Consider the following 19,872-nt stretch of genomic DNA (forward strand, 5'->3'; position numbering starts at 1 on the left):
TGGTCAAAGTATTGGCACATGACTTATTTTTTTTTTTTCCAAAAACCGTACTAAGGACTAGGGGACACTTATTACAGCTGGAAGAAAGGTGATTCTGGAGCTAAATTGGAAAGGGTTCTTTACAGTTACAGCAATCAGACAGGAATGCCGACCACAAGATGTAGTTAATGGCAGACACTGTAACTGCTTTTTTAAAAAAAAAGTATGCCTGCGCAGGAGACATGGCAGGAAGAAAAGAAGAGGATGACATCGTATGAAGATGGGAGGCACTGGACCCGGACCGCAATGCCCATCTGACCGGACCGCAGCGGGGACCGCCCCTGGGTGAGTATAATCTAACTTGTTTTTCTTATCTTTCAGGATGCATCGGGGGCTTATCTCTAGCATTACAGAATGCTGTAGATAAGCCCCTGATGCCAGCGGCCTTAGTTTATAGGCCATTTTTGGGGTGACAGATTCCCTTTAAGACTGAACTGTACGATGCTAGTCTTAGTGAATCAGGCTTTTATTTTTAGTGTTTTGCCCACCACTTGGATATAGTGAACATGATACTTAGTATCTAAATAGTACTCTATTGTTTAGATAGTTATTTAGATAGTATAGTATCTAAATGTACTGGAATGACTCATGTTCCGTATCAGTGGTAAGCTTCACAAAATGCACATACTCATGTAGATACAAGTATTATATACTTACCCTACAACAGCATGTCTCAGATAACAAAGAAGTCGGGGGTCTATGCGGGGCTGTCGGGGGTCTGTGCGGGTCTGCCAGGGGTGTCGGGGGTCTGTGCGGGGCTGCTGGGGGGTGCCGGGGCTGTTGGGGGTCTGTGCAGGGCTGTTGGGGGTCTGCCGGGGCTGTCGGGGGTCTGTGTGGGGCTGTCGGGGGTCTGTGCGGGGCTGTTGGGGGTCTGCCTGTGCTGTCCGGAGGTCTGCGGGGCTATGCGGGGGGGGGGGGGTCTTTGGGTGTGTGTGTGCTTGCAGGCATCATCCGATGGGACTACAGGTCCCATTGGGCTATGCCTGCTACAGTGTCAGTGATTGACACATTAGCCAATGATGGGACAGTAGTAGTCCCATCATCCGGCTAATTTGTTGAATGTAAAAAAACAAACCACATACATAGACCATACAACATACAGTACATATAACATGTAACAAGTACATACAACATATAACATACAGTACATACAACATGCAGTACATACAACATATGACACACTGTACATACAACATACAACAGAACATACAGCATAAAACATACAACAGTACATACAACATATGACATACAGTACATACAACATACAACAGTACGTACAACATATAACATACAGTACATACAACATACAGTACATACAACATATGACATACAGAACATACTACATACAACATAATACATACTGTACATACAGCATACAACAGAACATACAACATATAACTACAGCACATACAATATACAACAGTACATACAACATATGACATACAGAACATACAACAGTACATACAACATACAACAGTACATACAACATATGACATACAGTACATACAACATACAACAGAACATACAACATATAACATACAGCACATACAACATACAACAGTACATACAACATACAACAGTACATACAACATACAGTACATACATACAGTACATACAACACATACATATAGACATACAGTACATATACAGAACACATACAGCACATACCACATAGAATACATACTCACCATCGCCTTGATCCCCGAAGCCATTGCTCACCTGTAAAAAAAAATTAATAAACTGCATACTCCCTGTGTCCGCAGATATCCAATTAAAGGGAAGGTGCCACCAGTTTTCTTGTATTTTGTTTTTTTGTGAAATTAAGCTTAAAATAGTAATTAAAATGCATTAATGCAATGTTTGCACTGTTTGCAAACATTTCTATATGAAAAATATTATATATTTTTCTACAAATATACATATTTACCACTAGGGGGAGCATTTTCCGTTTTAGACCTCAAGCAGCTATAGTAAGATTTAGCAGCTCTGCCCCAGGGATATTAGACCACCCAAAAGGGGAGGGAAATGGTGATGTCAGCAGTTACTGCCGCAACAGTAAGAATGAAGAGCAGCATCACAGGGCAGCACCATTTTGTGTGTGACTGCCCTGTGACCTGCTATCACCAGCAGTTACTGCATCAGAGGCACAGCTTGTTTACAGAGGAGCAGAACACAGTGGGCTCAGCAGCATTTTTTGTGAATAACATTCTTGCCATCCCCCTTCCCCCACCTTAATCCCTGTCCTGTCAGCTGCCCTGCTCTCTCTCTCCAGGTGTCACCTCCCTCTCTGCAGGCTGTGAGTGCAGCTTCCCGGAGATCACAGGGACTGTGTGTGAGGGGGAGGGGGAGACACAGCAGGAGAAGCACACAGGGCAGTGTGTGAGGAACAGAGGATGTGTGCCTGCTTGGAGTACAGAGGAGCAGTGAGGGCTTCTTCTGTCCTGCGATAGAGAGCACAGGGCTATGATAAAATGGCAGCTAGTCACACCTACAGCAGTGAGTTGTGCAGCCCACAGAGGCGTGCCCAGCTCACTGCTAATGCTGCTGCAATGTTACAGATAGGGTCCTCGCTGGTCTATTATCTCCTATGTCCATGGGGTGCCGTAATCTGACACTGATAGTGCCCTGCTACTGCTGCAAAACCAAGATGTCAGCCCCCAGTGCATTCTTTAAACTCATATAACACATGAAATCTGTTTCACATGAATTTCAAACTTGCTTATAGCAGCATGTTATGCTACATTACAGTGATTTATTAATGACCTACAAACGCAGTACCTTCCCTTTAATATGAGTCTCCCACGACAATCTCCTGTGGAGAGCAGCCACATCAGCTGATGCAACCGCTCTCCAGGGGCTCCAGGATACAATGACGGAAGGTATCCTTCCACACTGTATCCCTCCGCCTCTGTGAGAAATAGTTCCTACTCTCACTTGTGGCACTGCTGTGTGGGAAAATTCCCACGCAGCTTTGCCATAAAGTGAGACCAATGAACTCAGGTAACCTCTTCAGTGATGCATTGCAGGAGCCATTGTCTCCTGTCAGTGTGTCACTGGAGGCCCTATAGAGCAGTGACATCACCCGATGTCACTGTTCTATTGGGGAGATCGTCGTGGGACACTCGTTATTAATTGGAGTACGGCGCAAAGGTAGTATACGGTTGGTTTATTATTTTTAATTTTTTGCAGGCGATCAAGTATGGTAAATATGGTGAAATTAAGAATATTAAAACACTTTTTTCTGGCTTTGTCTTTTTTTAACTCTTTCACTACTATAAGATTAGTAATGGATAGGTGTCTTATTGACGCCTCTCCATTATTAATAGGGCTTAATGTCACCCTACAATAGCAAGGTGACATTAACCCCTTATAACCCCATATCCCACCACTACAGGGGAGTGGGAAGAGAGGGGCTAAGTACCGAAATTGGCACCATTTCTGGGGCTGCTAGGGTTTGGTATATGTAGCCGGGGGGGGGGGGGGGGTTGGGGCGGGGCAAATATCCATAACCCCTCTCTAGACTATGAAAATCAGCCCACAGCTGTCTGCGTAGACCTTCTGGCTGTAAAATATAAGGGACCCCACGTCATTTTTTTGGGGGGGTCCACCTATTTTAACAGCAAGTAAAGGCCAAGACAGCTGCGGGCTGATATTCATAGCCTGGGAAGGGGCCATGAGTATTACCCCCTTCCCAGGCTACAAATATTGGCCCCCGACCATTGGTTTTCCCCCTCTGGTGCGGAAAATTGGATGGGAGCCCACACCATTTTTTTTCCATTTTTTTTCCATTTTTTTTATTGAACATGTTCATTAATCAACATCGGCCTTGCTATTATATTTCTATGAATATATCTATGGATAAATCTATAGATGGATATCTATGGATATATCTATAGATATATCTATAGATATAACTATGGATATTCCAACACAAAAGAAAAACAGTTGGGCTGCACAGCCTTACTCCTTTCGGTAGATCAACAGCGGTGAGTGATGACTATGGATATATCTATCTATAGATATATTTATAGATAGATATATCTATCCATATATCTATCTGACTACTTTCACTGATCAGATTTTTGCCATCAGTCACAATCCGGCGAGTTTTGAAAAAACGGATGTTTTTTTCTCATAGAGTTGTATTAGTGCCAGATTGCGCCTGATGGCCACACGTTTCATCCGTTTTTTGCCGGATCCGTCAAAAAAGGTATTTCCGGCGGACAGAGAAGACGTGCAGAGGAACGTTTTTCCTGTCCGGCGAAAAAACGCCCAGCGACTGATCCGGCGAAAAACGTATGAAACTGAGATGTGAAATTATGAATCCGATCTCTGAATCCGGTTTTTCATGCATTTTTCCATTCAAATCATGCACATTTTCCGTTCTCTCTCTCTCAAATAAACGGATCAGTTGCATCAGTTTTTCACTATTTGCAACGGATCAATTTTTTCAAAAATTCGCCAAATCCTGCCTTACAGAAAAAAACTGATGTGTGAAAGTAGCCTAACTATCCATATATTTATCTACATCTATCCATAGATATATCTATAGATAGATACATAGATCTATCTATTGATAGATCTACATATAGATAGATCTATAGATATATCTATAGATCTATCTATCTCATTCCTTCTATCGATAGATAGATAGATAGATAGATAGATAGATAGATAGATAGATATGGGATAGATAGATAGATAGATAGATAGGAGATAGAAGGAATTAGATAGATATATCTATTCATATATCTATAGATATATCTATGGATAGATGTAGATAGATATATGGATAGTTAGATAGATACAGTGGGGCAAAAAAGTATTTAGTCAGTCAGCAATAGTGCAAGTTCCACCACTTAAAAAGATGAGAGGCGTCTGTAATTTACATCATAGGTAGACCTCAACTATGGGAGACAAACTGAGAAAAAAAAATCCAGAAAATCACATTGTCTGTTTTTTTATCATTTTTTTTGCATATTATGGTGGAAAATAAGTATTTGGTCAGAAACAAACAATCAAGATTTCTGGCTCTCACAGACCTGTAACTTCTTCTTTAAGAGTCTCCTCTTTCCTCCACTCATTACCTGTAGTAATGGCACCTGTTTAAACTTGTTATCAGTATAAAAAGACACCTGTGCACACCCTCAAACAGTCTGACTCCAAACTCCACTATGGTGAAGACCAAAGAGCTGTCAAAGGACACCAGAAACAAAATTGTAGCCCTGCACCAGGCTGGGAAGACTGAATCTGCAATAGCCAACCAGCTTGGAGTGAAGAAATCAACAGTGGGAGCAATAATTAGAAAATGGAAGGCATACAAGACCACCGATAATCTCCCTCGATCTTGGGCTCCACGCAAAATCCCACCCCGTGGGGTCAGAATGATCACAAGATCGGTGAGCAAAAATCCCAGAACCACGCGGGGGGACCTAGTGAATGAACTGCAGAGAGCTGGGACCAATGTAACAAGACCTACCATAAGTAACACACTACGCCACCATGGACTCAGATCCTGCAGTGCCAGACGTGTCCCACTGCTTAAGCCAGTACATGTCCGGGCCCGTCTGAAGTTTGCTAGAGAGCATTTGGATGATCCTGAGGAGTTTTGGGAGAATGTCCTATGGTCTGATAAAACCAAACTGGAACTGTTTGGTAGAAACACAACTTTTCGTGTTTGGAGGAAAAAGAATACTGAGTTGCATCCATCAAACACCATACCTACTGTAAAGCATGGTGGTGGAAACATCATGCTTTGGGGCTGTTTCTCTGCAAAGGGGCCAGGACGACTGATCCGGGTACATGAAAGAATGAATGGGGCCATGTATCGTGAGATTTTGAGTGCAAACCTCCTTCCATCAGCAAGGGCATTGAAGATGAAACATGGCTGGGTCTTTCAACATGACAATGATCCAAAGCACACCGCCAGGGCAACGAAGAAGTGGCTTTGTAAGAAGCATTTCAAGGTCCTGGAGTGGCCTAGCCAGTCTCCAGATCTCAACCCTATAGAAAACCTTTGGAGGGAGTTGAAAGTCTGTGTTGCCAAGCGAAAAGCCAAAAACATCACTGCTTTAGAGGAGATCTGCATGGAGGAATGGGCCAACATACCAACAACAGTGTGTGGCAACCTTATGAAGACTTACAGAAAACGTTTGACCTTTGTCATTGCCAACAATGGATATATTACAAAGTATTGAGATGAAATTTTGTTTCTGACCAAATACTTATTTTCCACCATAATATGCAAATAAAATGTTAAAAAAACAGACAATGTGATTTTCTGGATTTTTTTTTCTCAGTTTGTCTCCCATAGTTGAGGTCTACCTATGATGTAAATTACAGACGCCTCTCATCTTTTTAAGTGGTGGAACTTGCACTATTGCTGACTGACTAAATACTTTTTTGCCCCACTGTATATGGATAGATATAGATCTATCTATCTATCGATTAGATAGAAGGAATGAAATAGATGATAGATATAATAGATAGATAGATAGATAGATAGATAGAAAGAATGAGATAGATAGATGATAGTTAGAATAGATAGATAGATAGATAGATAGAAGGAATGAGATAGATAGATAATAGATAGAATAGATATCTATCTGTCTATCTATCTGTCTATCTATCTCATTCCTTCTATCTATAGATTTTACTGTCTATCTGTGTGTAATGGAGTGTGGGTTGGACAAATGTAAAAGAGGAGGTTGGACAAGAAATGACATCACAATTTTTTTTGTTCAATAATACATCTTTAATTAGCTTTCAAAAACGCATCAAAAAACGCATCAAAAACACACCTGCGTTTTCTGCCAAGAGATGCAGACTCAGTGCAGACAAATCCGCAGGCAAATCTGCAACCTGTGCACATACCCTAAAGCTAGACTCTTTCAAACAATGGAAACATAATATCTATTGACTAGTTCTGAAGAAAATCACTCACACATTGTCAGGATTACAATACATTTACGAGAGCCTTGGCACAAGTCCTACTGGCATTGTTGTTGTCCAATTGCTGCCAAAAACAATGTGGCTCATAATGACATTTGCAGGGTAATCTTATCAGAGCTTTTAGCTTAGCATGAAATCTGCTGGGATGGACTTTTTGTCTGAAGCCCAGGATTGTACTTTGCCCTGACTCCTGCCCCGGCCACATCTAGTCTGTGCCTAATTCCTCATGGGTATTTGTGGTTTCCACCGCAAACGAAAGTCTTTGAAATCCATCAGCATTCTGATTTAAAGGAAAATAGATCCAAATTAAAAGGGCATAACATTTTTATTCACTGTCATTCACTGTTACTGCATATTTTTGACATTCTAATATATATATTTATATATATATCCCTTCACCTCTGAGCTGTATAATAGCTGATGTAGGAATGAAATCCTTCATTAAGATCTATTGTAGAAGAATAAGTCAATCTGCTTCATGTACATGATGAGTGCGTTACGTAATTCGGTACATTTTTAATAAAATAACAAACGCATTCACAGCAGCGCTGTCAATCATTCCATAAAATACCCTCATTGGCCACCGATTCGTTTTTCTAGCAGTGCTGTACAAGCTGCCCATTTGATCATGACTATTGATGCCTCCTTTTTGGCTACTGTAGAAGGCATTTCTTTCTTCTTTCCCGGTTTCTTTATGTTTGTCTTCTTTGCGATGCATGGTTGACAGAAACAAAACTCTCTTGTTCTCCTTTGGCGCAATTGACAGCAATGTAAAGTCGTTTGCATGATCAAATGCATACTGAACTGTTCCTTGATCGGCTTTAGCCAGAAAGCTTGGAGGGATAGAAGCTTTGTTCGTCTTCAATGTGCCAACCAAAGTCAACCTGCTTTACTTTTGACCCAGCTCAAATTATCTTCCAAATTACCTTCAATATCAGTATCAACGTCACTAGAAGCATCAAAGCTGCCAATATTTCACCAGGAGTCATCACAGTTCGTCTAGCCATTGTTTATTCACCAATATATTACAAAACCTGTGAATAAACAGAAAATATTAAAAATAATTTTAAGACAATGGTTGTAGATGACGAGGAAAAAGCTAACATATTAAGCACCTTCTTCTCCATGGTATTCACGGTGGAAAATGAAATGCTAGGTGAAATCCCAAGAAACAATGAAAACCCTATATTAAGGGTCACCAATCTAACCCAAGAAGAGGTGCGAAACCGGCTAAATAAGATTAAAATAGATAAATCTCCGGGTCCGGATGGCATACACCCACGAGTACTAAGAGAACTAAGTAATGTAATAGATAAACCATTATTTCTTATTTTTAGGGACTCTATAGCGACAGGGTCTGTTCCGCAAGACTGGCGCATAGCAAATGTGGTGCCAATATTCAAAAAGGGCTCTAAAAGTGAACCTGGAAATTATAGGCCAGTAAGTCTAACCTCTATTGTTGGTAAAATATTTGAAGGGTTTCTGAGGGATGTTATTCTGGATTATCTCAATGAGAATAACTGTTTAACTCCATATCAGCATGGGTTTATGAGAAATCGCTCCTGTCAAACCAATCTAATCAGTTTTTATGAAGAGGTAAGCTATAGGCTGGACCACGGTGAGTCATTGGACGTGGTATATCTCGATTTTTCCAAAGCGTTTGATACCGTGCCGCACAAGAGGTTGGTACACAAAATGAGAATGCTTGGTCTGGGGGAAAATATGTGTAAATGGGTTAGTAACTGGCTTAGTGATAGAAAGCAGAGGGTGGTTATAAATGGTATAGTCTCTAACTGGGTCGCTGTGACCAGTGGGGTACCGCAGGGGTCAGTATTGGGACCTGTTCTCTTCAACATATTTATTAATGATCTGGTAGAAGGTTTACACAGTAAAATATCGATATTTGCAGATGATACAAAACTATGTAAAGCAGTTAATACAAGAGAAGATAGTATTCTGCTACAGATGGATCTGGATAAGTTGGAAACTTGGGCTGAAAGGTGGCAGATGAGGTTTAACAATGATAAATGTAAGGTTATACACATGGGAAGAAGGAATCAATATCACCATTACACACTGAACGGGAAACCACTGGGTAAATCTGACAGGGAGAAGGACTTGGGGATCCTAGTTAATGATAAACTTACCTGGAGCAGCCAGTGCCAGGCAGCAGCTGCCAAGGCAAACAGGCTCATGGGGTGCATTAAAAGAGGTCTGGATACACATGATGAGAGCATTATCCTGCCTCTGTACAAATCCCTAGTTAGACCGCACATGGAGTACTGTGTCCAGTTTTGGGCACCGGTGCTCAGGAAGGATATAATGGAACTAGAGAGAGTACAAAGGAGGGCAACAAAATTAATAAAGGGGATGGGAGAACTACAATACCCAGATAGGTTAGCGAAATTAGGATTATTTAGTCTAGAAAAAAGACGACTGAGGGGCGATCTAATAACCATGTATAAGTATGTAAGGGGACAATACAAATATCTCGCTGAGGATCTGTTTATACCAAGGAAGGTGACGGGCACAAGGGGGCATTCTTTGCGTCTGGAGGAGAGAATGTTTTTCCACCAACATAGAAGAGGATTCTTTACTGTTAGGGCAGTGAGAATCTGGAATTGCTTGCCTGAGGAGGTGGTGATGGCGAACTCAGTCGAGGGGTTCAAGAGAGGCCTGGATGTCTTCCTGGAGCAGAACAATATTGTATCATACAATTATTAGGTTCTGTAGAAGGACGTAGATCTGGGGATTTATTATGATGGAATATAGGCTGAACTGGATGGACAAATGTCTTTTTTCGGCCTTACTAACTATGTAACTATATGTAACTATGTAACAATAAAGGTACTACGTGGTCAGGAGAGTCCCAAACACAGAAAATTGGAAATAACATTGAAACAAAATTGAAAAACAAATTCAAAATATCATCAACATAAGCAGAAATATGTTACTTGAAAATACATAGAAGGTCAATGTCTGGGATTGACCAGTTTTAGAAATATTTCAATTTATTCAGCGCTGGGGTCTATATGACCCCATGGTTCCACAGCAGGATTAAAAAGACCCCCGAAAAGGCTTGTCTTAATATTTTCAAGGTATAACATATAAAATTAGGTAAAGTAAAACTTTTATTCTGCTGCTTTCTTGTTCTCTCTTCTGCCCATACTGGAGAGCTTTGCTTGCATTGCTTTTGGATTATCTTCAAGTTTAAACATCATCCGTCATTAGAATTTTTGTTAGAAAATTCAATTATATACATTTTTTTAAATGTTATTTTGCCGTAATTCCTTTTGGTACACATTACTATACTTAAATGTATAAAAAGTCTGAGTTTATCACAGCAATACAATGAGAGCGATTATAAATAGCCATTTCCATCAGCTTTAAACGGCTGAATCATCGATCCGCCTTCTTTATTTTTCTGTTTTGGGCTCAATGCTGGTCCCATTTGAGTGTGTGACGAACATTGTTCCTTTGTACAATATAGTGTCAAAATACATCTGACAGAATAAAAAGGAAAATAATTTATGTTCATTACAAGAATAATAACGTTTAGGGAAATAGTTTGCAAGCTGCACCAGCTTTTATTTCTACATCTTCACATTTTTCTTATTATGAGCTTGTTTTGTGTGCTGTCTTGGCGGCTCGTCAATTCTCTTTAGTCCTAGCGAGGGAGCTCAATATCAATGCGCATTGAAAGGAATATAGCACAGTGAGCATTGAGCGCATACTGAGCATGCTCAGAATTGACAATCGGCACATACTGAGCAGAGCAGGGACTTGACCAGCCCCTGAATCGGATGTCACTGATGACGCCTCATTTTAGGGTTGTGACAATAGCCGGGGCAGTGTCCGCTGCGCCAGCCCCCTGAAGGCTTGTTTGAGAATCCCTAGGGCATGATGGGATACTCAAACAAAATGTCACATACATACAGGTAGCATACACAGTTTTTTTGTTGGCTTCCATAAATTTTCTACTTAATGGGGTTTTACAGTGGAATACTGGAAAAACACCAGTTGGGTTATTGTGCAGATGTGTTAGAAAATACAACTTTTCCTTACTTTCATAGTGATTAATATTTTGAAATATTATACCTATGATGACTATGATAGTAATTTTAATATTGTGATTTAAACAACGTTGGATTCAAAGAGGATATATATTAAATGTAGACATTGCTACTGTTTTATTTCATTTGTATTTATTTGACAAATTATATAATAGTTATAGTTTACTGAATGGGATGCTAGCATGCATTGAACAAGACTCTCTTGTCTTGACTTGACTTGTCTTTAAAAATGACCTTCCGTGAAGCTCCATGAAACACTAGAGCTGCTAGCAGGTCACTTTTCGCTGGAGTGGTGCTTTAAAGAATCACTCCCATTAAAGTTTTAATCTTTTTAATATATTGCTGTCATGATATCATATAACACTGTGCACAATTGCTCATTTTGCCCTTCTACCCAGTTATTTTTTCTGTTTTCCATTATGTCACGGGGATATCGTGACAGAGAGGGGACAGAAAATTGTGCATCTGGTTGCATGAACTCATGCTCTTATTAGAACTGCTTCAGCATCATATTAAACAGTGCATGTTTGCTTGCTGTCATGTCAAAGATTAATCAATTCAGGTGATCTTCTGGAACTCTTCAGCTCGAATTGTCTCAGTTGTTCTGTGTTGGCCACTCCCCTCTGATATATATGCTCACCACTGGTAATTTTGAGTTGCCAGTGTTAGTTCTACTGCCTCTACTGCCTGCCTGGCTTGGTGGTGAAGGAGAACGTTCAGTGTTTGGAGTTGGCGGTTGGAGAGTTTTTCAAGAGATTGCTGTATGGTGTTGGTTTGCATGTTTTTCCTTATTTTCTCACTTTTTGTTTTCTTTTCCTATACCTCCACTGTTTCCCACTCTGTTGTTTTGTGAGTGTAATTGTATGATTATAGCTTTCTTTTATCACTGTATGTTAACCCTGTCTGTTTAGTGTTTTTCCATAAACTTTAACCCCTCACCTCACTGGGTGGGGGAGGAACCAGAAAAAGTTAAGTTAGGTACAAGAACCCAACAGCTCCACCTTCAGGAGCAATCCAGGGGACAGGAATAGATTTTGGCGCCTCTAGTTCAAGGGCTCCGGTAGGTGCCCGCAGTCTCTTGTCACTACGTGAGGCATTAGATCTATGATATCACGTGATTGAAAACTGGATAGGTGAATCCTTCTCAGCTCTTTATAGGAACAGGAGGTCAATTTTCTCAAGTCATGAATCACTGCAAAAGTCTGACAGGTGGGAGGAGGGAACAGCTAAGTCAGGAGTTGACAAGGGGAATGAGTCCTAGGAAGAAGAAACTTCCTTTTTCTATATAGAGCAGAGAAAAGAGAATGATTAATTGGGTACAAAGGCAAAATAAGCAATTGTAAGTACACAGAACTATATAATATGATAATTACAATTTATTAAGAGGATACAAACATTGCTAGGAGTTCTTCTTTAAAGAAATGAGAATTTGTAAGATTTCATCTTTTTTTGTAAATTGCTTCCCAAAATTCATATCTGGGTATTTCCATCCATATCGCAAATTTGTTGATCATTTCCACTATTCAGCAAGTCTCTAGTGCCATTCAGTAACCCTCCCAACACCCTTTGTATGACTCTATACAAAGTCATGAGTTACAAGGGATGCAGGAAATTAAAATGTTCCTTTACTCCTTTATTACAGTTTGGTTCTCTACTGAGCACAATTATTGAAAATTATTCCTAATGCATAGTGAAGTGTTTCTATATTCCTGATTTCTGTAAGACCATCTGAGGAAATACTGAATTAATGAGAACCCATTAAACATTGTACGGCTTGTCAACCTGTATGTAACTTCTAATTGTTCTTCCAGTGGTGGAACTAAATAAGTTAATAGGAGTCTGCCCGTTCACGTTTTTAAATTAATTTCTGGACCTTTTCAGGCTTTGCATTATTTAATATTTTAATTGACTAATCAATCTTTTCAGCACAATATCTAGCAAGTGGAGGTTCTGATAAGAGCGATACAGAGAAACTATTAATGCCGCTTCTCTATTGTTCTGCACTGTGTGATCTGGAAAGTAATTGTAACTCTAAATAACTGACTAAAAGGATTTGTTTCTTTCATTGGCAAACACAAAACTAAATATTTGACTGACACTTGTATGGGTGATTGTACCTTTCTTAACTCTTAATAGGTCTAAAATGCTGTGTTTTGAATGATTTCACCTTTATTAGGTTTATCCGATGCCGACCTCCAAATATTGAAAATGTGTTCAGCTCAAATAGACTTAACAAAATGAATCAGTCTTCATTAAGATCAATGGCTCCCCCTAGTGATGCCTAGAGGTAGTCAGAATTGTGTAATTTATTTCTATGAATCAGTATGGGCATGATAAAACTCATTATAGGCATTATAAAATTCATCAGCTCAGATTTGAGGGTCTATTTATATGAGGCATCCACATTTTCACATTTGTAGGTATTCTTGATGATATACTACTTTTAAGTTGTATCAGTGTCAGAGAAGCCTATTCTAGCTGTGATAAATTCCTTCAAATGGAATCTGCCACAAGAAAAAATGCCAATGTTGAAAACATGTTTTTAGGTTAAAGGGAACCTGTCAGCAAGTTTTTGATACCTCATCTGAGAGCAGAATGATGTAGGCAAAGAGAAGTTGAATCTAACCATGCATCATTTAGGTCAGGGATCCCCAACTCCAGTCCTCAAGGCCCACCAACAGGTCATGTTTTCAGGATTTCCTTAGTCTTGCCCAGGTAATAATTGCATCACCTGTGCAATGCAAAGGAAATCCTGAAAACATGACCTGTTGGTGGGCCTTGAGGACTGGAGTTGGGGACCCCTGATTTAGGTCACTGGGTGCAGCAGTTCTGATAGAGAGTTTTTAGATGTAGAATGCAGCAGAGCTGAGAAAGCTGCCCCCGCCCACAGCAGGCTCTCCGAGTACGTTGTCTATTGACAGTGAGCTGCTTATCAGAGGAAGGGGTGTGGTTGGACTAGCAGTTGTGTGCACAACAAACATGGCAATGATAATATCCTAGTGGTTAAACCTTCATTGAAAGTAAACAACATCTCACAGCTTCATAAGTGGATTAACCTCTACCTCATGCTGTCCTCATATTACATAGCAAGGACCTGCCAACAGTTTCCTTTTAATTATGTTTTTAATGCATTACCTACTGGCAGTAGAGATCACTTTTTCGCAGACATCTCATTATCATAATATATCTCATATATACAATATGTAAAACACAAGGTCCCTGCTCATCTCCTCCATTTCCCTGCACAATGATCTCTGCACAGGTCAGAGAGCATGCCTAGAAGACTCTCCTAAACAAATCAATGAGCATCCCCAGTTTCTAGCTTCCTTCCACATGGATGCCGTACAGCGTATCATTACTCCTAAAGGAAGTTAAGGCAAGATGATTACCCTCATAATCATTTATATAAAATAGATTTGAAAAAAATAACAATCATTAAAATAAAAGGAAAATATGTATCAGTATCTGGTTTCAGTTAGCAAAAAATGCAGGTGATACATTCTCCTTAACTTTAGGCTTTGGTTAGTTTTGTTAAGCTAAAAATACATTTTTGGTTTACTTACATTTTTATGAAAACGTTCTAAGGAGATTTTTGATACCCTGGAAGAGCAAGTGTGATAGTGAAAGTTCAATTGGTCCTCAGCTATTGCTCATTGATAATCCCAAAAGACCTAAATGGAAGGTTTTGGGTTTGTAAGCGGTTTTGTCATGCTTACTATTTTCATTGTTTTATGTTATAAAGATGCCATGTATCAGTGTATCAGTAGCGCCTATTGTGAGCAGCAGACAGAGGATTTGAATATGCCTTAGTGTTGGTACCGCTGGGACCTATCGTGGATATCTACAATATGTGAATTGTCTAGAATAAGAACTCTTTTAATGATTCATTCTCGTGTGGTGGGATTGTGGATGTTTAATTAGTGAATTGAGACACTGTATTTAGCTGTTTTTGTTCCAGGGAACTGATTTTCAGCTCCCTGTCACTCAGGAGGATTGTGTTGGCTCTATGTGGCAGAGCGCTATGCTGTGTGAGCTACCATTGTTTGGTATATTCTTCAGCTAAATAGTAATGTAAGGGGTAAAGGCTGCACATTGGGTATTTTTTTTACTATTTTGATGTAATTTTCTGAAAAACACTGTTACAAATATGTCACTGATGCCTCACCCTTGATGCCATCACGGGTCTGTTTTTTGTGCCCACACGTGTTCCATTTTTTAAGGGCTGCAAATACAGACATACGCACACCAATTGTATTCGGTGGTGGTGCGCACATGTCAATTTTTTTACACAAACCGTGTGTTAGGCGTTAGGATTATCCCACTGCATGGGATAGATCCCAAGCATTATCTGCTCCTACGGTCTCAAATTCCGGTCTGGCCGAGGCAGGTGCTGCTCAGCACAGATGTCGGTCCCAGTGTCTTGCTCAGGCTCATGATATTCTTGTGGTTACTGCTGGCTCTCCAGCCAGGTCTATTGCAATAAGCGAGAGGTAGGTGCAGCCTGACGCTTGGGAGTCTAAGTCCAAGGTTCACCCAACTGAGCATGTCTGTGATGTGGCTTCTGCTCAATGGTGGTTGGAGGTTTGCTGCTCTGGTGAGGTGGCAGTCCCGAATTGGTCCACGAGCTATGTCTCTCCTGACTGGGCATGTTTGAGGTGGAGCCTTGTGTATAAAAGGCCCAAAGCGGTGCACGCTAGTATCACTTTTGTGTGGTGTTTGTGAGTGGATACTCTACCACTCTGTTTGCTCATGTCGCTCCTTACACTGAGAGTTCTTACGTTGGCCGGTAGGGTTAGGACTGGGTAGCTTCCCCTTGGCTTAGCATCTGTTTCGTATATGTGTGTGGTTAGCACTGTGGCGCAGTGGTTAGCATTGCAGCGCTGGAGTCCTGGGTTCAAACCCCGCCAAGGACAACATCTACAAAGAGTTTGTATGTTCTCTCCGTGTTTGCGTGGGTTTCCTCCGGGCACTCCGGTTTCCTCCCGGCACTCCGGTTTCCTCCCACATTCCAAAGACATACTGATAGGGAATTTAGATTGTGAGCCCCATCGGGGACAGTGATGATAATGTGTGCAAAAATGTAAAGCGCTGCGGAATATGTTAGCGCTATATAAAAATAAAGATTATTATTATTATTATTAGCACAGTTGAGTTACATGGCAAGTCCAACCCTCAGGCTACACCTCTCAGGGAAAGCGTCAGGGCTTTGCACCTAGCGTCACATGAGTTCTTCCTTTTGGCTCAGCATCTGCTTCATTCTTGTGTGGGATTGACACAGTTTAGTTGCAGAGCGAGCGAAATCCACGTCCTTCCATCCCTGTGACATCTAACAGGGTAAAGTACTCAACAGACTGAGTGCAGTACCTCTCAGTGAAGTAACTGAACTTGGTACTTTGAGTTCTGTTCATACTGTGTGGAGTTAACGCAGTCTGATTTAGGTTAACGCTCGCAACTTCATTCTGCCATTGTTCTCTAGCAGCAGTTATACATCTCTGCACAGTGGACCCCAGGTTGCCATTGCATTTCTCTATTTAATTTTATACAGTGCAGTCCGCCAACCCTAACACCGTGTGTCCATGTGAAAAAAGACAGATAAAATGAGTGCCACACACGGACGGACAAAACGAGCGCCACACACGTGCATCCTGATGACACATGGATTACATCCTTGTGTCATCAGTGTGACACATACCAGTGCCTGGGAACAAGTGGTACAGTTTGCTCTGTTACCAGGCAATGGCTGCTGAAGGTAGCTCTCATCATTGTCGTTTGGTCTCCCCGATATCCGCCAACCAGGCGACAATGATGGGAGTTTTATTCAGCAACTGCTGTGTTCCCTCCTGTGTGAAATAAAGAAATAAAAAAAACGGCTTGGGCTCCTGCTCAAATTTCATAGCCAGCCGAGAGAAAGCCCACTGCTGGGGGCTGATGTTAGCAATCTGGGAAAAGTAGCAATATCCCAAAAGGTCCCCAGGGTATTAATAATAGCTCACAGCTGTTTGCTTAGCCTTTCCTGGAGAATTTAACCTACTTGCAACTTCCACAGGGCAGAGAGGAGCAAGGCTACGTGCCAGATTTTGCGCATCTTATGGATGCACCATTCATAGGACCTTCCTCAGTGTACCGACTGCTTGATAGGTTCTACATTCTGGCATGATAGGTTCTAGTATGGAATTTTGCTACAGGACTCAAAGAGTCCCTTGCAGACATGTCTGGTAGGTGCGGCGCCGTTGTGACTGGCCTGGTAACATCGGTATCCACTGTGAATGGAACTCCATTTTGCATCCTTTCAGGAATGAGTGAAGATATTTAAGTCTACTGTATATTGAAAAGGAAAGTATTTACCAAAGATTTAACCAAGTAATATGTTTAGATAGATCACCGAAAAAGAATATCTTCACATACGGCCAATAAAATTAACATAATCTTTATTAAGTATTTTTAAAAAACAAATATATCGTTACAATAAGTGTGTAACCACAGGCACAGGTAACAGAAGGTGGGGAACCCCTGGTAATGACTCCAAACAATGCAAAAATATATAATGGCTCACAAAAGAGTTATATAACAGTTGACAAAGGTACCATGTCTAACAACTGTGTGACCATGCACAATCAGGCACAAGACATAAGACAGTAAAAATACAAGTGTATATAAGAATCAGTATTGTAGTATATTTACCAAGGAGCACTCCTGGGGACCCACCACACCCGACGCGCGTTTCGCATGGAAATGCTTCGTCCAGGTAATATGTTTACCTAGTGTTATTTGTGAGTAATATGATTTGACCCTAAGGTCAATGTTCAGTAATGATGTGCCGTTTTGGGTGCCTTTAGAGCGCATTGGTTTCCAACACCTGGAGAGATATATGGAATTGGCTCAAGAGCCTCAATTGGATATCAAGCTTTTTTTTATGAAGACTGCAGTAGAATGACAAAAATGATTATATGTTTTCCTTTTAAAGTAGTTTGATACTAGGGCGGACATACCACAAATGCTGTGCAAGAGCCCTTGGGTCACTCTGGGGTCACTGCCACTTTTCCAATGCAATACATTCAAGATCCCTTTAACCCCTTCCCAACCCATGACGCCACGTAGGCGTCATGAAAGTTGGTGCCAATCCGACCCATGACGCCTATGTGGCGTCATGGAAAGATCGCGTCCCTGCAGATCGGGTGAAAGGGTTAACTCCCATTTCACCCGATCTGCAGGGACAGGGGGAGTGGTAGTTTAGCCCAGGGGGGGTGGCTCCACCCCCCCGTGGCTACGATCGCTCTGATTGGCTGTTGAAAGTGAAACTGCCAATCAGAGCGATTTGTAATATTTCACCTATTAAAACTGGTGAAATATTACAATCCAGCCATGGCCGATGCTGCAATATCATCGGCCATGGCTGGAAACACTAATGTGCCCCCACCCCACCGATCGCCCCCCCAGCCCTCCGATCTGTCCGGTACACTGCTCTGGCTCCCCTCTGTCCTGTGCTCTGCTCCCCCCGTGCTCTTGTCCGCTCCCCCCGTGCTCCAATCACCCCCCCCGTGCTCCAATCACCCCCCCGTGCTCCAATCACCCCCCCTGCACTCCGATCCACCCCCGTGCTCCGTTCCACCCCCCGTGCTCCGTTCCATCCCCCTGTGCTCCGTTCCACCCCCCCGTGCTCCGTTCCACCCCCCGCGCTCCGATCCACCCCCCGTGCTCCGATCCCCCCCCTCCCCATCATACTTACCGATCCTGCCGGGGTCCGTCCGTCTTCTCCCTGGGCACCGCCATCTTCCAAAATGGCGGGCGCATGCGCAGTGCGCCCGCCGAATCTGCCGGCCGGCAGATTAGTTCCAAAGTGCATTTTGATCACTGAGATATAATCTATCACAGTGATCAAAATAAAAAAAAATAATAAATGACCCCCCCCACTTTGTCACCCCCATAGGTAGGGACAATAAAAAAATAAAGAATTTTTTTCCACTAATGTTAGAATAGGGTTAGGGTTAGGGCTAGGGTTAGGGCTAGGGTTAGGGCAAGGGTTAGGGTTAGGGCTAGGGTTAGGGCTAGGGTTAGGGCTAGGGTTAGGGTTAGGGTTTCGGTATGTGCACACGTATTCTGGTCCTCTGCGGATTTTTCCGCTGTGGATTTGATAAATCCACAGTGCTAAACCGCTGCGGATTTATGGCGGTTTTACAACTGCGATTTTCTTTTGGAGCAGTTGTAAAACCGCTGCGGAATCCGCAGAAAGAAGTAACATGCTGCAGAATGTAAACCGCTGCGTTTCCGTGCAGTTTTTCTGCAGCATGTGTACAGCGATTTTTGTTTCCCATAGGTTTACATTGAACTGTAAACTCATGGGAAACTGCTGCGGATCCGCAGCGTTTTCCGCAGCGTGTGCACATACCTTTAGAATTAGGCTATGTGCACACGGTGCAGATTTGGCTGCGGATTCACAGCAGTGTTCCATCAGGTTTACAGTACCATGTAAACCTATGGAAAACCAAATCCGCTGTGCCCATGGTGCGGAAAATACCGCGCGGAAACGCTGCGTTGTATTTTCCGCAGCATGTCAATTCTTTGTGCGGATTCCGCAGCGTTTTACACCTGTTCCTCAATAGGAATCCGCAGGTGAAATCCGCACAAAAAACACTGGAAATCCGCGGAAAATCTGCAGGTAAAACGCAGTGCCTTTTACCCACGGATTTTTCAAAAATGATGCTGAAAAATCTCACACGAATCCGCAACGTGGGCACATAGCCTCAGGGTTAGGGTTGGAATTAGGGTAGTGGTTAGGGTTGTGATTAGGGTTATGGCTACAGTTGGGATT

The 19,872-nt window shown here is 41.8% G+C and overlaps 1 protein-coding gene across 6 annotated transcripts in view; it reads left to right on the forward strand.

The window, feature by feature from the left end:
* APBA2 (amyloid beta precursor protein binding family A member 2) overlaps positions 1-19,872 on the forward strand; it is a 734,370-nt gene that overhangs the window by 108,073 nt on the left and 606,425 nt on the right. The window lies entirely within an intron of this gene.

This window comes from Ranitomeya imitator, chromosome 4, assembly GCF_032444005.1.
Source record: "Ranitomeya imitator isolate aRanImi1 chromosome 4, aRanImi1.pri, whole genome shotgun sequence".
NCBI classification, from domain to species: domain Eukaryota; kingdom Metazoa; phylum Chordata; class Amphibia; order Anura; family Dendrobatidae; genus Ranitomeya; species Ranitomeya imitator.